The following is a 21,266-nucleotide window of genomic DNA, read 5'->3' as shown; positions in this document are numbered from 1 at the left end:
TCCTGTGGTACCACTTATTTTTCTGCTACTACATAATACGAAAAAAAGATACCAATTCTAGCTCCCATGAAATGTTTTATTTTCTCATTGCCCTTTTCCACTTCTTTTTCTTTTTTTAAATTTAATTTTATTGCTACATTTATGTATACAATATAATGACATTCATCATTGGAAATTTGCACCTTTACCTAATCCCTCTTGGTTTTAATTTTTCCCCCTTCCCTTGCCCTCCCTTCAACCCCTCCATCCCTCCCTATTTACAAAGACTTTGTTTCCATTTTCTCATATTAATTTCATTCCTTTCTTTCCTTTCCCCTACCCCTCCCACTTCCCCTTCCCCTTTGCCCCTTTTCTTCCCATTTCACATTATCCATTATAGCTATTATTTTTAAATTTTATTTTAATTTTTTGGTACCAGGGATCAAACTCAGGACCTTGCACTTTCCAGGCAGGCACTGGAACCACTGAGCTAAATCCCCGGCCCCATTATAGCTTTTAGTCCTTATTTACACTTTCAGTTTCTCACACTAGAGAAACTATTTGGTATTTACACATGTGGGTCCTATTTATTTCACTTAAGAGTATCGCCTCAATGTGCATCCATTTAGCTATTTCTAGAAATATTTATAGACATATTTCTAATTTCTCATTTTTATGGCTGAGTAGTACTCCATTTTATAAAAAAAAACACATTTTCTTTATCCAGTCTCCAGTTGATGGGCATTTGGGGTGTTTCCAAGATTTAGCTATTACAAACTGTACTGCAATGAACATGTATGCACATATATCACTGAGGTATGATTCTTTGAATTCTTTGGGAAGATACCCAGCAGGGGAATAGCTGGGTCAAATGGGACTTCCAGTCCTAGGTCTTTGAGGTATCTCCATATTGATTTCCACAGTGGTTGCACCAGTCTGCACTCCCACCAGCAGGGTAGCAGGGTTCCTCTTTCCCCACAGCTCCGCCAGCATTTGTTATTGGTTGATTACATGATAGCAGCCATTCTTTCTGGGGTGAGGTGCAATCTCAGCATTGTTTTCATTTGCATCTCTCAAATGACCAGTGATGTTGAACATTTTTTCATATGTTTCTCTGCTATTTCTACTTCTTTGTCTGAGAAATGTCTGTTCATTTCAGATGCCCATTTTTGGATTAGGTCTTTAAATTTGGGAGATCTGATTTTTTTTTAAAGTTTTTTATAGATTCTAGATAGTAGACCTTTGTCTGAGGAACAGCAAGTGAAGATTTTTTCCAGCATTGTGGGTTGTCTCTTTACACTGTTGGTGGTTTCTCTTGCTGTGCAGAAGCTTTTTAATTAGAAGAGATCCCACTTGTTGATTGTTTGTGCTAGTTCATGGATAACTGAGGTTTTGTTCATAAAATCTTTTCCTACATCAATGTCTTCAAGAGTTCTACCTAACCTCTGTTCCAGCCAATTTGGTGTTTCTATTTTAATATTTAGATCTTTAATGCATTTTGATTTTAATTTAGTGCATGGTGAAAGATATAGCTCTAGTTTTAATCTTTGGCAATTTGAAACCCAATTTTTCCAGCACCATTTATTAAAGAGGCTATCTTTCCTCCAGTGAGAGTGTTTGGCTCCTTTGTGAAAGTTGAGGTGGATGAGTGTGTCTGGAGTTGTTTCTGCATCTTCTAATCTGTTCCACTGGTCCTCAGGTCTGTTTCTTTTCAGGTACCATGCTGTTTTTATCACAGTAGCTTTATAGTATAGTTTCAAATTGGGGGTTGTAATATTCCCTGGCATGTCTCTCCCTCATATCTCTCATTCTCCTAGAGTTGCTTTTGCTATTCTGGGTCTCTTCTTGTTCCAAATGAATTTTTGGATTCACTTTGTGAAGTATGCTGCTGGGATTTCAATTGGGATTGCATTGAATCTATATAGCAGTTTTGGAAGTATGGCCATTGTCACTATGTTGATTCTTCCTACCCAGGAGCAAGGGATGCCTTTCCATTTTCCTATATTGTCTTCAATCTCTTTTTTCAGAGTGCTATAGTTTTCAGAGAAGAGGTCTTTGATTTCATTTGTTAGGTTGATTCCTAGGTATTTCAGTTTTTTGGATGCTATTGTGAAAGAAATTATTTGCCCTATTTCTCTCTCAGTGAGTCTGTCATTGGTGTAGAGGAAAGCTATTGATTTTTGTGTGTTGACCTTGTAACCAGCTACTTGGCTGAATTTGGTTATTAAGTCTAGAAGACTTTTGGTGGAGTTCTTGGGATCTTCTATATAGAGTATTATGTCATCTGCAAATAAGGACAATTTGACTTCTTCATTACCTATCTTTATTCCTTTTATTTCTTTCTCTTGTCTAATTGCCGTGGCTAATGTTTCCAGAACTATATTGAACAAGAGTGGTGATAGTGGACATCCTTGTCTTGTTCCTGATTTTAGTGTGAAGGATTTCAGTTTTTGACCACTTAGTATGATATTGGCTGTTGGTTTTTCATAGATGGCTTTTATCAGATTGAGATGGAGACTGTCTATTCCAATTTTTTGTGGAGTTTTTATCATAAATGCATGTTGGACTTTGTCAAATGCTTTCTCTGCATCTATTGAGATCATCATATGGTTTTTGTCCTTGGCTCTACTGATATAGTGCATTACGTTGATTGATTTGCGTATGTTTTACCATCCCTGCATCCCTGGGATGAGTCCCACTTGGTCCGGGTGTATGATCTTCTTGATGATCTTCTGCATTCTATTTGCTAGTATCTTATTAAGGATTTTTGCATCTATGTTCATTTGTGAGATTGGCCTATAGTTTTCTTTTTGGGTTGGGTTTTTCTCTGCTTTGGGGATCAAGGTAATGCTGGCTTCCAGGAATGAATTCGGGAGTATTGCTTCCTTTTCAATTTCATTGAAGAGTTTAACCAGTAGTGGCAGTATTTCCTCTTTAAATGTCTTGTAGAACTCAGTGGTGAAACCATCAGGACCTGAACTTTTCTTAGTTGGTAAGTTTTTAATTATGTTTTCAGTTTCATCGATTGATATTGGGTTGTTTAGAATTTTTAGGTTTTCTTTGTTCAGCTTTGGTAATTCATATGTATCTAGGAATCTGACCATTTCTTCTGTGTTTTCCATCTTATTGGCATATAGTTTCTTGAAGTAGGTATTGATGACCCTCTGGATTTCTGCTGAGTCCATCGTTTTCATTCCTAATTGCTTGGATTTGGGCCTTTTCGCTCCTTTTTCTGATATGGTTGGTTAAGGGTTTGTCAATTTTGTTTATTCTTTTGAAGAACCAACTCTTGCCTTCATTGATGTTTTTGTATCATACTCTTAGTCTCCATTGCATTGATTTCTGCTCTGATCTTTACAATTTCCTCCCTTGTATGAGCTTTGGGTTTGTCCTGCTATTCTTTTTCTAGCATCTTGAGGTTCAGCATCAGGTTGTTTAATAGGACTCGCTCTGTTTTCCTAATATGTGTATTCACTGCTATGAATTTTCCTCATAAGACTGCTTTCATTGTGTCCCATAGATTCTCAAATGTTGTATTGTCATTGTCATTTAATGGAAGGAACTGTCTGATTTCCTCTTTAATTTCCTCTGTGACCCATTGGTTATTCAGAAGTGTGTTGTTCAATTTCCATGTGTTTATGAAGTTTTTGCAGTTTTTTTTGCTGTTGATCTCCAATTTTGTCACACTATGGTCTGATAATATACAGGGGATAACTTCAATTCCTTTGTGCTTACTTAAACATGTTTTATGAGTGAGTATGTGGTCTATTTTGGAGAGCAACCCGTGTGCAGCTGAAAAGAATGTGTATTCTGATTTTGTGGGGTGGAAGACTCTGTAAATAGCTGTTAAGTTCATTTGTTCATGAGTTTTGTTGAGTTCTAGTATTTTGTTGCTTATTTTTTGTCTAGTTGATCTATTTATTTGTGATAGTGGGGTATTGAGTTCCCCCACTACTATTGTATTAGTGCTTGTTTGATTTTTCATGTCTGTATTTGTTTTATATAGTTTGGCAGACTAGGGTTTGGTGCATATATATTTATGATTGTCATCTCTTCCTCTGAATTTTCCCTTTACAAGGATGTAGTGTTCTTCTTGGTCTCTCTTAATCAGTGTTTGAAATCCACTTGATCTGCAAAGAGGGTAGCTACTCCTGCTCTTTTGGGGGTTCCTATTGCATGGAGTATTGTTTTCCACCCTGTAACTTTCAGTCTATGAGTTTCATTTTGAATTAAGTGTGTGTCTTGGCCCTGTGTGGGCTTCTTTTTGGCCAGTGGCACATGGGCTGAGGCCCTGGGTGGGCATTGCAAAGGGCTGTTTGTTTTGAGCTCTAACCCTGTGACTATCTGCAGTTCCCTCCTGTGAGGAGGGCACTCCCCTGGCATCAGTTGAATGTGCTGTCTCATGGGCTCCTAGGGGGCGAGCTGGGGAGTGCAGGGCTGTGGCCATGAACTCACCCATGGACCCAGGTGCCCAGCAAGTACTGAGGAAGAAGATGCCAGAGCAGACGCCTGAAGCTGAACACTTAAAGAACTAAGTATGTATTTCAAAGTCATGAATGATATTTTCTTTCAGACTTTAATATTGAAAAGCTAATTCATCTGTGATAAAAACACTATGGTACTGGCAAAGAGACAGACCCAAGGATCAGTGGAATAGATTAGAAGATGCAGAAACAACTCCAGACATACTCAGCCACCTCATCTTTGACACAACCACCTTCACTGGAGGAAAGATAGACTATTTAGTAAATGGTGTTGGAAAAACTGGGTTTCAACCTGCCAAAGATTAAAACTACACCCATACCTATCACCATGCACTAAACTAAGATAGAAGTGGATTAAAGAGCTAAATGTTAAAACAGAAACACTAAACTTGCTGGAAGATGAGTTAGGTAGAACTCTTGAAGACATTGGCATAGGAAAAGACTTTATGAACAAAACCTCAGTAGCATGGGAACTAGCACAAAGAATCAACAACTGTGATCTCATCTTGTTAAAAAGCTTCTGCACTGCAAGAGCAACCACCAACAGAACTGAGAGACAGCCTACAATGTGGGAAAAAATTTTCAGCAGCTGTACCTCAGACAAATGACTACTATCTAGAATATATAAAGAACTTTAAAAAATCAGAGCCCCCAAGTTCAAAGAACAAATTAAAAATGGGCATCTGAAATGAACAGACATTTCTCAGAGAAAGAAGTAAAAGCAACAAATAAACATATGAAAAAATGTTCAGCATTACTGATCATTCAAGAGATGCAGATGAAAACAATGCTGAGATTCTACCTCACCCCAGAAAGAATGACTGCTATCAAGAATTCAACCAATAACAAATGTTGGCAGGGCTGTGGGGAGGAAGGAACCCTTCTCCATTGTTGGTGGGAATGCAGACTGGTGGAACCACTGTGGAAATTAGTATGGTGATACCACAAAGAACTAGGGCTAGACGTCCCATTTGACCAAGCTATTCCCCTGCTGGGTATCTTCCCAAAAGAATTGAAAGAATCATACCACAGCGATATATTTGCACCCATGTTTATATCAGCACAGTTCATTATAGCGAAAGCTTGGAAACAGCTCAAGTGCCCATCAACTGGAAACTGGATAAAGAAGATGTGGTTTTGTTTTACAAAATGGAGTATGACTCAGCCATAAATAATGAGAAACTAGAGACATTTAGAGCTAAATGGATGCATATTGAGGCCATAGTCTTAAGTGAAATAAATAGGACACACATGTATAAAAACCGAATAGTTTCTCTGATGTGAGAAATTGAAAGTGTAAATAAGTATTAAAATGATTAAAATGAAGAACTGATAATTTGAAATAGAAAGAAAAGTTTCAAAAGGGTAGGGGAAGTGGGAAGGGAAGGGGAAAGAAAAGAAAGGAAATGAAAAATTATGAGAAAAGGAAAAAATGGAAACAAAGTCTTTGTAACTAGGGAAAGGTGGAGGGGGTGAAGGAAGGACAGGGACTAGGGAAAAAATAAGAACCAAGATACATCAGGTACAGGTACAAGTACCCAATGATAAATATAAATGTATTGTATTCCTAAAATGTACCAATAAAAGAATTTAAGGAAAAAAACAGTGTGTTTTTTGTATGCAGCATATTGTTGGATCTTGCTTCTTGACCCATTCTGCCAGTCTTTTTCTTTTGATTTATGAATTGAGACCATTAACATTGATAGTTATTACTGATACATATTGACTTATCATTGTCCTGACTTTTTCTTTTTGTTGGATTCTCCCCCTTTGCATTTAATTTCTTGTTGTGCCTGATGGATTCATTCTGCTGGGCTTCCTGGGGTTGTGATCCTCATTGTCTTTTCCTAGGATATTGGTTAAAAGTTTTTGGAGTGCTTGTTTGGTATTCATGAAATTCCTCAGGTGCTCTTTGTCATGAAAGTATCTTATTTCTCCATCAATTTTGAAAGATAGTTTTGCAGGGTACATCAGTCTGAGTTGGAGCTTGCTTTCCTTTAGTTTTTGGAATACTTCACTGCAAGCTCTTCTTTCCTTGAGGGTTTGCATTGAGAAGTCTTCTGTGATTCTGATAGGCTTTCCTTTGTATGTGATTTGTTTCTTTTCTCTCGCTGCTTGTAGAACTTTGTTCTTCTGTTGGTTTTCTGGAATCTTAACAATTATATGCCTATGTGTACATTTTTTTTTTGATCAAGGCTAGTTGGAGACCTATTGCCTCACTTATCTGTATGTCAAGTTCTTTTCCCTTGCTTGGGCAGTTTTCTGCCATCACTTCTGTGAACAGTTTTTTATGTCACCTGCACTCTCTCCTGTTTCTTCATTGACTCTGATCAGTCTTATGTTATTCTTCTTTGCATCATCTAGCAGCTGCTGGACTGATTTCTTGTGGTCTCTTAAAATTTTAAAGAAATTTTTCTTTTCCTTGTAACTAATTGCAATCTTATCTTCTATATTTGAAATTCTGTCCTCACATTGGCTCATTCTGCTGCATAAACTTTCAATGGCGTTTTTAATCTCCTGGAAATCTTTTTGCATCTGTTTTATGGATTCCATTTGTTTCCTATGTTGGGATTCTATCATGTTCCTCTATTTTTTTAATCTGTTTCCTCTCTAGATTTATTAATCATATCTTGCACTATGGGCACAATCTCTGCTCTTATCTGAGAAATTATTTCTGATTTCACTGTTTCCATGACCCCTTTCATTGCCAGTTCAGGGAGTCCAGGTGGTTGAGTATCAGAGATTGTTCCATCTTGTTTTCCTTTGGGGTTTCTGTAGGTGATCTGGAAGTCCGGTTTTGAGGCTTGTTCATGTGTCTTCTCATTTCTCTCGGGGTGGGTGTGTTGCTAGTACCCGTGCGGCTCACCTCCTCTGTGCTGGTAGTGTGGTAAGGTGGCCCAGAAGCTTCTTCCTCTGCAGTGGGAGCTGTGCTAAGGTGGCCCAGAAGCCTCCTCCTTGTGTTGGGAGTGGTGCTACTCCTCTTGCACTTCTATAATGTTTTTGTTTCCCTATATTAATTTAGGTAAAACCTTAAGAAATTTTTACTTCCCTCCTTTATGTAGTCCTTCCTAAAAGTTTTGTGAATGTCTGAAGTTTGTATGATGTTCCTTCTATGTATATAAACATTTATACTTCTATGTGTACAATATATATATACACCTAAGTGGAAAATTACACAAATATTACAGGTGCATGCATATGCACACACACACACACACACAGAAACAGAGAGATGAAGGCAGGCAGAGACAGAGAGACTCACCCCCTCATAGCTGTTTTCTCTCCACCTTCTATCCCACTGGGGACTCTTCTGATTCATGTTTTATTGTCTTATAGCCCTCTCTGAAGTACTTCAATAGATGGAATATGTGAGTGAGTAGCTCCAAAATTTTCCATGCATACACACACATGTCTTTCACCCCAAGAGGTGAACTGTGGCTCTCTCAGCAGGAGGTAGGCACTGAGACTGGTTCCTGAGTGTTCTGTGGGTATAATTCTTTGGTTATCTTCTGTTTCATGTGCCAGTCTAAGTCATGTTGGTTCTTTCCTTGGGTATGTAATGTAGTTTTTATGTCTGGCAGCCTGAAAATATTTTTGTATTTGAATTTAGGAACTCGGCCAGAATATGTCAAAGTGTCTTTTATTTTTAAAAATTTCTTCCATAAATCCACCTGAAACTCAGTGAGCACTTTAAATTTGCAGAATTGAGTCTTTATTCAAACCAAGAAGAATTTCATCTATTATTTCCGTAATTAATGCATTCCTACATCTGTTCTTTTCCCTCATTTGGAAGTTCTATTATTCACAGTTTCAGTCTCAGCATTTGTCCTCCAAGCCCTTAAAAACCCATGTCATAATTTCCATTCCTTTGTATTTTTACTGATTTGAGATCTTGTTTACTTGCTCTTACAGACTTATATCCAGTCTCCAGTAGAGACTAATGGCCCCTCTAGTTCATCTTTGGACTCTGAAAAGTTTAAAAAAAAAAAAAAAGAAGCAATGACAAAACAAAATAAAAATGAGTAAAGTCAAAGGAATTTACAGACTGATCTGAGGGAAAGTATGTAATAAAGAAAAAAATTAAGGATTTTATTTACTTAAGCAACACTTATTTAGCACTTATGGTGTGCAGGCACTATTCTAAACATTTAACAAATACTCACTTATTTAATCCTTGTATCATTCTTATGGGGTATTATTACCCCATTTTAAGATTAGGAAACAGGGACAGAGAAAAGTTGTTTTCTCAAGTTGACACAGCTAGCGTCATATCTAAAACTTGAACCTAGGCAAGCTAACTCTAAGAGTCCATAATCTTCACCAACCCTTTAAGTGAAGATTATGCTAGTTGTTGAAAGTGTCAAACCAATTAAGCTTTAAGGCACTAGGAAAATAGTCACAGGGTAGGATTCTGGACCCATTGTGAGACTTAGGCCAAAATTCCATTTATCACCTGACTTCTATAAGTCCCTACTTGGTCTGATAGGCCACACTGGCATTTTGCATTCTCAGGAATGAGTGTCAACTTAGAATCAATTTTCAGTAGTCCCAGAAAGTTTGGGTATTTCCAGTTCCATAGAGCACAGTCATCCTGGTAAGCAGACACATTCCACTTGGAGAAGGCTGGGAGGAAGATTTATGGCACTTGTGGCATCAAGTTCCTCCTCTAAGGGATCTATGACATTTTGCTAGGGTCCACTTGAGTAAAGAAAAAAATTCCAACTTTGAGGAAATTAGACACTAATTGTGAAATTTTTTATTTGAGCAGGTGGAAGGATAGATAATACTGATAGGAAAACTGTGAGTGATCAAAATCTGAGTGGCAGAAGAATTAGAGCTCAGTTTGGGGCATTTTAATTTTGAGACATCTTTTGGACAACCTCATGGTGTTGGTGAGTACATGAATCAAAATTTCTGGACATGTAAATCTAGCCAATGCCAACATACATAGTACTTAAAGCCAGCAGGTCGTAAGAGGAGAGTTTGTGGGGAAATTGAAGGGTAAGAGGTCGGCCCTGGAGAAAAAGATAAACAAGCAATGCAGACAACTAACATGCTATAATGAACTTCAGACCAATAAAATATTTCCAAGAATCTGCATGTGATCAACTGTACCGAATACTGCCAATACATCAAGTGAGATGAGTACTGAGAAGCGACCACTTGATTTCACAAAATAGAGTCATCAATGACTTTGGAAAAGCAATTTGAGGAAGTGGTGGCAAAAGCCTAATTAGAGTGTGGTAACAGAAACCTGGGGGAGGAGATTAGAGAGAGTGAATAGAGAACTCTTTTAAGAAGTTTTGCACAGACACATACCGAATCAGCCCGCTTTAGACAGGCAGGTCTGTGCATGCTCTACTGAGGTCCTGAGTCACGCGGAAGACGCCGAATCAGCCTGCTGCAGACAGGCAGCCACCTGATTCCACATTACAAAGGCACAGAGGACACCAGACCACCAGACCAAGGTACTGAGTCCCACTGTTCCTGGTCCAGAGGTAGGGGCTTCTGAGCCGTCGTCCCACTGCTCCTGGTCCAGAGGAGGGGCTTCCCGGTCAACATCCTTCCCGCTGCTCCCAGCCCAGAGGAAAGGGCTTTTGGGCCACCTTCTGTCCCACTGCTCCTGGCCCAGAGGAAGGGGCTTCCGGGTCACCATCCCTCCCACCGCTCCCGGCCCAGATGGAGGGGCTTCTGAGCCACCATCCTACTGCTCCTGGTCCAGAGGAAGGAGTTTCCTGGCCACCATCCCTCTGGCTGCTCCCAGCACACAGGAAAGGGCTTTTGGGTCACCATCCCTACCGCTGCTCACGGCCCCTGTCCCACCTTACCCACCTCAGAGGAGGTAATCCGGGCAGGTGCTAACAGCCGCCGACCCCAGTTGAAATGAGAAAACATATAAATAAGTCTCAAAACCAGACTTCCAGATCACCTACAGCAACCCCAAAGGGAAATGAGATGGAACACTCTGACACTCAACCACCTGGACCCACTGAACTGGCAACAAAAGGGGATCTGGAAAAAATGAAATCAGAAATAATTTCTCAGATAACAGGAGAAATTGTGCCCCTAGTGCAAGACATGATTAATAAATCTAGAGAGGAGCTCAGGAACATGATGGAATCCCAACATAAGAAACAAATGGAATCCATAAAACAGATGCAAATAGATTTCCAAGACATGAAAAACTCCATTGAAAGTCTACACAGCAGAATGAGCTGATGTGAGGACAGAATTTCAGATATAGAAGATAAGATTGCAATTAATGACCAGGAAAAGAAAAGTTGCTTCAAAATTATAAGGGAACATGAGAAATCAATTCAGCAGCTGCTAGATGATGCAAAAAAGAATAACATAAGACTGATTGGGCTCAATGAAGAAACAGGAGAGAGTGCAGATGACATAAAACACCTCTTCACAGAAATAATGGCAGAAAACTTCCCAAGCAGGGGAAAAGAGCTCGACATACAGATAAGTGAGGCATATAGGACTCCAAATAGCCTTGATCAAAAAAAAAATATACACATAGGCATATAATTGTTAAGATTCCAGAAACACAACAGAAGAACAAAGTTCTCCAAGCAGTCAGAGAAAAGAAACAAATCACATACAAAGGAAAGCCTATCAGAATCACAGCAGACTTCTCAACACAAACCATCAAGGCAAGAAGAGCTTGGAGTGACATATTCCAAGCTCTAAAAGAAAACAGCCTCCAACCCAGATTGATGGACCCTGCAAAACTATCTTTCAAAATGGGTGGAGAAATAAGTTACTTTCATGACAAAGACCACCTTAGGAACTTCGTGAATACCAAACCAGCACTCCAAAGAATTTTACACAGTAGCCTGGGAACGGAGATTGAGGATCACAACCCCAGGAAGCAAAGCAGAATGAACCCATCTGGCATGACAAGAAATTAAATAGAAAGGGGGAGAACCCAACAAAAAGAAAAAGTCATGGCAATGACAAGTCAATACGTTTCAGTTATAACCATCAACGTTAAAGGTCTCAATTCACCAATCAAAAGAAACAGACGGGCAGAATGGGTCAAGAAGCAAAATCCAACAATATGCTGCATACAAGAAAAACACTTAATTCAAAAGGAAACTCATAGACTGAAAGTTAAAGGGTGGAACACAATACTCCATGGGATGGGAACCTGAAAAAAAGCAGGAGTAGCTATTCTCTTGGCAGATCAAGTAGATTTCAAACCAACACTGATTAAGAGAGATGAAGAAGGACATTACATCCTTGTAAAGGGAAGAATCCAAGAGGAAGAGATGACAATCATAAATATCTATGCACCAAACACTAGTGCAACCAACTATATAAAACAAATACTAACGGACATGAAAAGTCATATATACCCTAATACAATTGTAGTGGGGGACCTCAACACCCCACTGTCACAAATAGATAGATCAACTAGACAAAAAATAAGTAATGAAATACTAGAACTCAATTGAACTCTTGAACAAATGAACTTAACAGATGTTTACAGAGTCTTCCACCCCACAAAATCAGAATACACATTCTTCTCAGCTGCACATGGGTCATTCTCCAAAATAGACCACATACTCACACGTGGAACATGTTTAAGTAAGTGCAAAGGAATTGAAGTTATCCCCTGTATATTATCAGACCATAGTGCAATGAAATTGGAGATCCATAGCAAAAGAAACTCAAAAAATTTCATAAACATGTGGAAATTGAACAACACACTTCTGAATAACCAATGGGTCACAGAGGAAATTAAAGAAGAAATCAGACAGTTCCTTCAATTAAATGACAATGACAATACACCATATCGGAATCTATGGGACACAATGAAAGCAGTCTTATGAAAGAAATTCATAGCAGTGCATACACATATTAGGAAAACAGAATGAGCCCAATTAAACAACCTGATGCTGAACCTCAAGCTTCTAGAAAAAGAAGAACAGGACAACCCCAAAGCTCATACAAGGGAGGAAATTATAAAGATCGAGGAGAAATCAATGCAATGGAGACTAAGAGAACGATACAAAAAATCAATGAAGGCAAGAGTTGGTTCTTCAAAAGAATCAACAAAATTGACAAACCTTTAACCAACCTTGTCAGAAAAAGGAAAGAAAAGGCCCAAATCCATGCAATTAGGAATGAAAAGGGTGAAATGACAACAGACCCAGCAGAAATCCAGACGAAGAAGACCTAAAAATTCTGAACAACCCAATATCAACCAATGAAATTGAAAATGTAATTAAAAACTTATCAACTAAGAAAAGCCCAGGCCCTGATGGCTTCACTGCTGAATTCTACAAGACATTTAGAGAGGAACTGCTGCCACTACTGTTTAAACTCTTCAATGAAATGGAAAGGGAAGCAATACTCCCTAATTCATTCCTGGAAGCAAGCATCACCTTGATCCCCAAAGCAGAGAAAGACCCAATTGAAAAAGAGAACTATAGGCCAATCTCACTCATGAACATAGATGCCAAAATCCTTAATAAGGTACTGTCAAACAGAATGCAGAAGATCATCAGGAAGATCATACACCCTGATCAAGTGGGATTCATCCCAGGGATGCAGGGATGGTTCAATATACGCAAATCAATCAATGTAATCCACTATATCAATAGAGCCAAGGACAAAAACCATATGATTATCTCCATAGATGCAGAAAAAGCATTTGACTAAGTCCAACACACATTTATGATAAAAACCCTACAAAAAATTGGAATAGATGGCCTCTACCTCAAACTGATAGGAAGCCATCTATGAAAAACCAACAGCCAATATCATACTAAATGGTCAAAAACTGAAATCCTTCACACTAAAATCAGGAACAAGACAAGGATGTCCACTATCACCACTCTTGTTCAATATAGTTCTGGAAACATTAGCCACGGCAATTAGACAAGAGAAAGAAATAAAAGGAATAAAGATAGGAAATGAAGAAGTCAAATTGTCATTATTTGCAGATGACATAATACTCTATATAGAAGATCCCAAGAACTCCACCAAAAGTCTTCTAGACTTAATAACCAAATTTAGTCAAGTAGCTGGTTACAAGGTCAACACACAAAAATCAATAGCTTTCCTCTACACCAATGACAGACTCACTGAGAGAGAAATAGGGCAAATAATTCCTTTCACAATAGCATCCAAAAAACTGAAATACCTAGGAATCATCCTAACCAAAGAAATCCAAGACCTCTTCTCTGAAAACTATAGCACTCTGAAAAGAGAGATTGAAGATGATATCAGAAAATGGACAGACATCCCCTGCTCCTGGGTAGGAAGGATTAATATAGTGACAATGGCCATACTTTCAAAACTGCTATATAGTTTTAATGCAATTCCAATTGAGATTCCACCAGCACACTTCATAGACCTTGAGAAAACAATCCAAAAATTCATTTGGAGCAAGAAGAGACCCAGAATAGCAAAAGCAATTCTAGGTAACAGAGACATGGCAGGGGGTATCACAATCCCCAACCTGCAACTATACTACAAAGCTACTGTGATAAAAACAGCATGGTACTGGCAAAGAAACAGACCCAAGGACCAGTGGAACAGATTAGAAGATGCAGAAACAATGCCAGACACACTCAGCCATCTCATCTTTGACAAAGGAGCCAAATACCCTCACTGGAGGAAAGATAGCCTCTTTAAGAAATGGTGCTGGAAAAATTGGGCTTCATCTTGCCAAAGATTAAAACTAGACCTGTATCTCTCACCATGCACTAAACTAAAATCAAAATGGATTAAAGATCTAAATATTAAAATAGAAACTCTGAACCAGTTGGAACAGAGGTTATGTAGAACCCTTGAAGACATCGGTGTAGGAAAAGATTTTATGAACAAAAGGTCAGTTGCCTGTGAACTAGCACAAACAATCAACAAGTGGGATCTCCTCTTATTAAAAGGCTTCTGCACAGCAAGAGAAACCACCAGCAGTGTGAAGAGACAACCCACAATGTGGGAAAAAGTCTTCACCTGCTCTTCCGCAGACAAAGGTCTACTATCTCGAATCTATAAAGAACTTAAAAAGATCAGACCTCCCAAATTTAAAGACCCAATCCAAAAATGGGCATCTGAAATGAGCAGATATTTCTCACATAAAGAAGTAGAAATAGCAAATAAATACATGAAGAAATGTTCAACATCACTGGTCATTCGAGAGATGTCAATGAAAACAATGCTGAGATTCCACTTCACTCCAGAAAGAATGGCTGCTATCATGAAATCAACCAATAACAAATGCTGGTGGGGCTGTGGGGAAAGAGGAACCCTGCTCCACTGCTGCTGGGAGTGTAGACTGGTGCAACCACTGTGGAAATCAGTATGGAGGTAGCTCAAAGAACTAGGACTGGAAGTCCCATTTGACCCTGCTATTCCCCTGCTGGGCATCTTCCCCAAAGAATTAAAAGAATCATACCACAGTGATATATATGCACCCATGTTCATATCAGCGCAATTTGTAATAGCTAAAACTTGGAAACACCCCAAATGCCCATCAACTGGAGACTGGATAAAGAAAATGCGTTTTTTTAAAAAAAATAAAATGGAGTACTACTCAGCCATAAAAAATGAGAAATTAAAGACATTTATAGCTAAGTGGATGCACATTGAAGCAATACTCTTCAGTGAAATAAATAGGACACACATGTGTAAATACCAAATAGTTTCTCTGGTGTGAGAAACTGAAAGTGGAAATAAGGATTAAAATGTATAATAGGTAATGTGAAATAGGAAGAAAAGGGGCAAAGGGGAAGGAAGTGGGAGGGCTAGGGGAAAGGATAGAAGGGAATGGGATTAATATGAGAAAATGGAAAAATAGGAACAAAATCTTTGTAAATAGGGAGGACTGGAGGAGTTGAAGGGAGGGCTGGGCAAGGGTGAAAAATAAGAACCACGAGGGATTATGTAAAGGTGCAAATTTCCAATGATGAATGTCATTATATTGTATACTTAAAATGTACCAATTATTAGAATGAATAATCGATAATGTAAAATAGGAAGAAAAGGTCCAAAGGGGTAGGGGTATTGGGAGGCACAGGGGAAAGGAAAGAAGGAAAAGGAAAAAATGATGAGAAATGGAAAAAATGGAAATAAAGTCTTTGTAAATAGGGAAGGGTGGAGGGCGTGAAGGGAGGGCTAGGAATGGGGAAAAAATAAGAACCAAGATGCATTATATAAAGGTACAATTCCCAATGGGAAATGTAATTGTGTTGTATACCTACAATGTACCAATAAAAGAATTTAATACAAAAAAAGAAGAAGTTTTGTACAAAGAAAAGAATGTGGAATCCAGGAGGGGCATTTTAATAAAATAATAAAGATCAAATTATGTTTATATATCACTGGAAATGACCCAACTAATAGAAGAGGAAAAGTGTAAGATAGAGAAGGGAATATTCCTAGAATAATTTCTAGGCAATTTAATTACACTTGTGAATCAGACCACAAGCTCTAAACCATAGAGCTTGATTAATTTAACATTCTTTTTCTCATCTTGCTGCTGTCATATGTAGTTGGTCCTCACTGCCAAATCTTTGTAAGAAAAACAGGTCTTTATGAGCCATCATAGATAGGAACCTCCACTCTCAGTCTTGTATTTGTTCTTGATGCAAACCTACTTCATACTGTGACTCCACAAGAAAGCCCTCTGAGAATGCTGTTTATCAGGGTTCCAGCCAGGGAGATGGGGGGAGCGGGGGGAAGAAGAGGGAGATTACTAAATTCTAGGAACTAGAATTCTTCATAAGATATCAGCAGTATCCCCCAACTTTTTGTACATTAGTCTTGCCCTGATACACCTATGACATTTTGCTAAGAGAGACCTGAGTTTGTATTGTCCATTTAAAACACATGAAAGGAGGGAGGAGATAAGTGAGAAAAGATGGAAAAAAATAGAAACAAAGCTTTTGTAAATAAGAGGGGGAGGATTTGAAGGGAAGGGAGGGGATTGGGAGAAAAAGAGGAATCAAGATATATCATGTACAGGTACGAATTCCCTCTGATGAATATGATCACTATGTGTATTTAAACTGTATCAATAAAATTAATTTAAAAAATAAATAAAATACATCAGGTAGCCTCCAGGCAGCCATTCCCTGTTTCTCACAATAGTCATTTGCCTCTTAATACCCTTAATGTTTGGTCATTTATTTTTTCTATTGATAATTATTTAATCTTCTAGCTATTTCACTTAGAGATCAGGACCCTGCCAGCTAGCTTTTAATTAATTAATTAATTAATTTTTTCCATTAAGTTTATTGGTACAATTTAGGTATAAAATACAGTTACATTCATCATTGGGATCTTGTACTTTTACATGAGTATCTTGGTTCTTATTTTTTTCCCCTTCCCCTGAGCCTCCCTTCACCCCCTCCATCCTTCCCTATTTGCAAAGACTTTGTTTCCATTTTTTTCCTTTTCTCATATTTTTTCTTTTCCCTTTCTTCCTTTCCCCTACCCCTCCCATTTCCCCTACTCCCTTAGACCTTTTATTCCTGTTACACAATATCAATTATACATTTTTAAAATTACAGTATCAAGATCTAGAAGACGTTACCACAGATTTTACAGAATTTAAAAGGATATAGAAAGCATATTTCAAAAATCTTTTTTGAAATAAATTTGACAACTTCTAAGAAGTACCTTGGAAGACAAATTAATGAAACTGATTCTGGAGGAAATAAAAATTTGAATAGCACCTATTAAAGAAAGTATATTCCTAGCTTGAAAACCTACCTGTATGACAACAGGCTCATACACATTTTAACTGATAAACTTTATCAAACATTTAAAGCAGAGAAAAGAAGGAACACTTCTCCCCTCATTTTAGGAAATCAACATTATGCTAATCCTAAAACTGGATAAAGATAATAGAAGAAAAAAGTATGAACATAGGTAAAAATTTGTTTAACAGAATAAACTATTAGAAGTCAGATCTGGCAGTATGTAGAAAGTGGATTTATTATAGGGATGGCAGTGTTGGTTCAGCATTGGAAGATCCACCCCCAAAAGTAATCATTTTAACAGAGGAAAGGAAAAAGCCATATGATCCTGTCACTAGTTGGAGAAAAAGTATTAGACCAAATTCTACAGCTGTTCATGGTAAAAGCTATCAGGAGACTAGAAGTAGAAGAGAAACTTCTCAACAGATAAGCCATGTACTCCATACTTCCAGCAAAAATGCCTTATATGAAAGGAGAAGATAAAATGCTTTCTCCCTAAGGTGGGGAACAAGGGCAGATATGTCTACTCTTCATTTGTCCATTAAACTTTGAAACATAGGCCTAAACCAAAATAGTCTGGCAATAAAATGACACAATTAGGATAGGATTGGCAAGGTAGAGGTAAAATCTTTATATGTAGATGAAATGATCATCTACAGAGACAATACTTAGAAATCTCTAGGAGCACCTAGAACTTGTATTTGAGTTTAGCAGGATTAGAAGACACAAGGTATATATAAAAATTCAGGTCTATGTATACTTGCTGTAAATGAAGAATTGGATATTGAAATTTAAAAGTTATGTAGGAGTAGAAAGGACCTAGAAAAGTAAAAAGAAAAAGAAAACAGTTTTGGAAGACATTTACTACCTAATTTTAAAACTTCCTCTAAAGCTACAGTAATCAAGGCAGTGTTGGTGTAAAGAAAGACATATAGATAATTGGAATAAAACACAGAATCTAGAAATAGAACCACACTATATAGTCCATTGAATTTTGAAAGATTATTTAACATTAACATTTTATAGAACATAAACTCAATTCAAGAGCAGAGGAAAAGAGTGTTTTCGGCAAATGGCACTAGAACACCTGGTATCCATATGTAAAAAATTAACCTCAACCCTTTATTTCCATACATAAAAATAACTTGAAAGGATCTATGAACCTAAATATGAAAGCCAAAACTATAAAACTTTAAGAAATTATAAGGGAAAATGTTTATGAATTTAGTGTAGGCAAGAATTTCTTTTTTTTTTGTATTAAATTCTTTTATTGGTACATTGTAGGTATACAACACAATTACATTTCTCATTGGGAATTGTACCTTTATATAATGCATCTTGGTTCTTATTTTTTCCCCATTCCTAGCCCTCCCTTCACGCCCTCCACCCTTCCCTATTTACAAAGACTTTATTTCCATTTTTTCCATTTCTCATCATTTTTTCCTTTTCCTTCTTTCCTTTCCCCTGTGCCTCCCAATACCCCTACCCCTTTGGACCTTTTCTTCCTATTTTACATTATCAATTATTCATTCTAATAATTGGTACATTTTAAGTATACAATATAATGACATTCATCATTGGAAATTTGCACCTTTACATAGTCTCTCTTGGTTCTTATTTTTCACCCTTGCCCAGCCCTCCCTTCAACTCCTCCAGTCCTCCCTATTTACAAAGATTTTGTTCCTATTTTTCCATTTTCTCATATTAATCCCATCCCCTTCTATCCTTTCCCCTAGCCCTCCCACTTCCTTCCCCTTTGCCCCTTTTCTTCCTATTTCACATTACCTATTATACATTTTAGTCCTTATTTACACTTTCAGTTTCTCACACCAGAGAAACTATTTGGTATTTACACATGTGTGTCCTATTTATTTCACTTAAGAGTATTGCTTCAATGTGCATGCACTTAGCTATAAATGTCTCTAATTTCTCATTTTTTATGGCTGAGTAGTACTCCATTTTATTTTAAAAAAAACCACATTTCCTTTATCCAGTCTCCAGTTGATGGGCATTTGGGGTGTTTCCAAGTTTTAGCTATTACAAACTGCGCTGATATGAACATGGGTGCACATATATCACTGTGGTATGATTCTTTTAAAGGAATTTCTTAGGATATAAAAAACATGATGTACAAAAGAAAAAAACTGATAAATGAGATTTCATGAAAATTTAGAACTTCAAATGACATGGTTAAGGAAATGAAAAGTAGTCCTTAAACAGACCATGTTTATAATGCATATCACCTATGAGCAGAATATATAAAGAACACTTACAGCTCATTAATAGACAACCCAATTAAAAAGTAGACACAGGAAGATGATAAATAGCCAGTACAGCACAAGGAAAGGTGTGCAACACTAGAATCAGAAAAATACTAATCAGTGCAATAACAAGATTGAATTATATACTCATTAGGGAGATGAAGTTAAAATTTTTAAAAGAACAAATGTCAGCTTAGGTGTGAACCAGTTAGAACTTTCAAATACTAGCTACCTTTTAATTTAAATGAATTAATAAGTGGAAATCTTTAAACACTAAAAGCTACAAGATTTAATTCTCTCACTTTTTTTTTTACTGGAAGCCAGACATTTCTTTCAATTTTATCTGTAATTCCACTCAAAGGTAGATTTTAAAAATTTTGTTCTTGTCATTAAGATTCTGCTCAGAGAGATCCTATTAGCTGTGCAGTTTAAGGTAGACCCTGGACACCAACTTTTACATCAGCTTATTTGAATTTTTGTACAGTAATTAATATTATTATCTGTTTTTCCTGTTCATTTATTCTCTTGTTTATCTATTCACTTATCTGGTTAGCATCTATCTGCCTCTTCAAGAACTTGTTTTGAGAGCATGTCTTCAGTTCATAGCTTGATTGCTAGAATTTAAAACAGTGTCTCACACTTACATGACACTTAAAAATGTTTGAATAAATGAATAAAATATCTCCAGGCTCAAACTTTCTATCCAAACTAAATAACTGCCAGAGCAATCTGTCTAAAACATACATTTTACCAAGTCACTCCCCCCTTAAGATACTTCAGAGCCTCCAAGGTGCAAGAGAATATAAACTAAGTTTCAGCATGGCACACAAAACCCCGTGTGACCTGATCCCCACTTAACTCTCAAGTTTCCCTAAGCCCCTTCCATGCCTAGTGGCCCACAGGTGCCTAATAACTAGCATGTCCAAGGTGGCCTGGTGTTTCATGCTTCTGAGTCAGTCCTAGAGTTTGGGTCAGCTTTGTGCCCGTTTTGGAACTATTGTGAGGTAAAGGAAACTTTAAGAGGTAAGACCTAGTAACCCTACTTTAGGATCATTTGTGGGTATGCCCATGAAAAGGATAGTGGGACTTCAGCCTCTTCCTCTTTTCTTTTGCATGACCAAGGAGTGAACTGCTTTGCTGTATGACACACAATGTGAGAGCTCACCACAGGACCAAAAACATGGGGCCAAACTGAGCATGGATTGATACCCCAAAGCTGCAAATCAAAATAAACTTCTCTCCTTGGTAAGTTAATTATCGCAGGTACTGTATTATAGTAAAGGGGACCCTTTGGTCTGTTTCTTCATCACGCCTGGACCATCTTTTCTCCCTGTTCAACCTGCTCCAGCCTTCCTTCAAAGATAAAGCTCTAGTCAGGAAGTCATTCTCACACCCGTATTGCCCCTAACTCCAGCATTTCCTTCTGCTTTTTATACTTGTCTCTGTCATGGCTGCTGAATCTTTTTGTTGCTATTTGCTTTCAAGTCTGCCTGTCCACTTGGACTATAAACTCTGTGAAAATGGACACAGTATGATACGTGTCATTTCATTATCAGATGTAACTTATGGTTGGAGCTCATACAAGTGTTGATTGACTGACTCATTGAATGTGTGGATCAATTTATTTTACTTGTCAGAAAAATGCAAGGGGCTTGAGAATGTTTGGCATTCCTTGCCATTAAGATTGAGAGATGCTACTCATTATTCCCTGTGTACTGTGGCTTGGGATTCACTGCATGATAACCTAGATTAATGTATACAAATGTTTTCAAACTCTTAAGGATAATGTGCCCTGGAAGAACATAGTCAATTTATTACCT

General features: G+C 37.7%; 1 long non-coding RNA gene across 2 annotated transcripts in view; it reads left to right on the top strand.

Moving 5' to 3' along the window:
- Window positions 1-21,266, top strand: part of LOC101712654 (uncharacterized) — a 45,366-nt gene that overhangs the window by 4,671 nt on the left and 19,429 nt on the right. For both annotated transcript variants that reach the window (XR_015451653.1, XR_015451654.1), the window contains exon 4: window positions 20,569-20,691. This is a non-coding gene — a long non-coding RNA (uncharacterized LOC101712654). The remainder of the gene's footprint in view (window positions 1-20,568; window positions 20,692-21,266) is intronic.

Source organism: Heterocephalus glaber, unplaced genomic scaffold, assembly GCF_053883595.1.
Source record: "Heterocephalus glaber isolate CG9 unplaced genomic scaffold, H.glaber_assembly_v1.0 deba00001429, whole genome shotgun sequence".
Lineage (NCBI taxonomy): Eukaryota > Metazoa > Chordata > Mammalia > Rodentia > Bathyergidae > Heterocephalus > Heterocephalus glaber.
This window is presented reverse-complemented; position numbering and strand designations above follow the sequence as displayed.